Genomic DNA, 2,168 nt, shown 5'->3' with positions numbered 1-2,168 from the left:
GCGAGTTGGCTGGGCAATGGCATCGCTGCGCGTGGGTTTGTGAACCCGTATTTCTTTCGCACTTGAGTTCAACCCCCGATGCAGCTCGGACAGCTGAATGGAGTTCACAAGAACTCGCAAGCACCGCCCTGTTGTGATCGACCCAACGCAAGCAGAAGATCCCTGGGCTTTGATCTAGCAGCAGCAGATGTGGGATACCCTGGTGCACAAATTGAAAGTTAAAAAGCCCTCCAGTGGTAGCGGTGCCACTGTGGTCATCCAGAACCGAGACCGTGCCACGTCTAGCGACGCAATGCCCCGATCCACAAGTACGAAGCAGACAGCAGAGCGATACACTCCGCTACTCCTGACGCAGATTTGTTGGCTTGATCACCTGAATGTGGACGCAATGGTGGCGAGGAGATGTTAACTACCTCGCCTGGTATACAGGAGGTCGTGGGTCAGATCCTGACCCTGACGCCTGCTGCTGTATATTTGGAGTTTGCGTGTCTCTCTCTCTCATCATCATCACAGTGGCTAGGAGATGTTGACTACCTCGCCTGGTATACAGGAGGTCGTGGGTCAGATCCTGACCCTGATGCCTGCTGCTGTATATTTGGAGTTTGCGTGTCTCTCTCCCCGTGGTCGCGTGGGATTTTCTCCCGGTCCTCCGGTTTTCCCCTCCACATGTAGAATGGACATCACCACGCGTTTAAGGTATTTGGCTGCTGTTATAAATGTCCACGTTGATGATAAGCCACTTTGTTGAGCTATCATTTGTGAGAGCCAGGTCGCTTATGAAAAAGAGCAATGCAACTCAGTGGGTTGGCCTTACCTGGTAAAATACAAAGTATATTTTATCTACAAATTTGACATTGTAGTTGGTGCTCTGCATCTACATCTGCCATACCAAAATAAGAAGATCGCCTCCTCTACCCCTCCCCCCTCTGGCTGCGACGTTACAAACGAGGGCACAGAACCGCGGGGGGTGAGGGGCGGACAAACATCCGCTGTGGCCGCGCTCAGAGCGATGTTGTCGGCGCGGGGTTTTGAGTTTCAGGCTGCGCGGTTTTGGCCCCCATCCAACAGCCGCCGCCGCCGCCGCCGCCGCTATTTTATTCTGGGGAGGAAAAATTTCGACATCCGAAAACAAAATAAATCTGGAAAAACATTCGAGGAGCGCCTCCGTGACACAGCGCCGTTCTGATACCGTTTTTGTTGTTTTGATATTGTTTTTTTTTAGATTTTTCGAAAACGTCAACCGTGACGAGGTGCGATGATCGCTTTCACAGTCGTGCTCATCGCACCTCCGATTCGCGCGGGTGGCTAAGTACGGTGCGAAAGAAATCCAACGCACCTGGTGTTACCGCAGCTTGGGGGAGACCAACATCCAGCAGTGGATTGAACCATGGCTGACGGATGAGGTATTGAGGTGTTGTGGTGTTGCCATGGTGTAATGGTTAGCGCACTGGACCTGATTCCCTAGTGTTGGCAGTTGAAATTAAAACGCACATTGAGCAAATCTCCCCCCCCCCCTGCCTCTTGTCCATCCAGCCGTGTAAAATTGTGGTGTACACCACACTTGATGGGCAGGTCACGTGTGGTGGTGGGGGGGTAAAGTGTGGGTAACTCCTACCTGTCCATGATGGCTGGCCAGCGTGCAAGAGTTGGCCAAAATACCCTTTTTTCAGGCCCTCTATTCCCCCATCATTCCTTTTCGTCTCGTCAAAAGTTGAATTCGCTTCCCATGCTTAGCTCTCATCAAGCAGTGCGTATAACCCTGAGTGCTACGGAACGGCTGGGCAGGAGATGTTCAAAGCACTTCTTATTAAAAACCGGGAACTTGACTTGACCTCTTTATCTTTACACACTAGGGGGCACACATTCTCTCGCAGTCTGCTACGAGATAGATTGTCACACGTATGTATGTTAAACTTCTTTCGCACCGTACGTAGCCAACCGTGCTATTCGGAGGTGCGGGGGAAGGACAGCATACTAAACACAAAACGAAGTTCTAAAGAAATGAGATTGCAATCTAAATTATTTAAAAGTGCATCGCTCCATGCCTCCAGCGCCTTCCCGATATCAGAAGGAAGAGCATTCCAGACGGCCGTAAAAACGCATCTGAAAGCACGCGATGCAGTGACCGTCTTTGTCTGACGGTGAGCCAGAAGCCGCTGCTGCTGCTG

This window comes from Petromyzon marinus, chromosome 63, assembly GCF_048934315.1.
Source record: "Petromyzon marinus isolate PM22_M1 ecotype Great Lakes invasive population chromosome 63, UKy_Petmar_22M1.pri1.0, whole genome shotgun sequence".
In the NCBI taxonomy this organism is placed as follows: Eukaryota; Metazoa; Chordata; class Hyperoartia; order Petromyzontiformes; family Petromyzontidae; genus Petromyzon; species Petromyzon marinus.
This window is presented reverse-complemented; position numbering follows the sequence as displayed.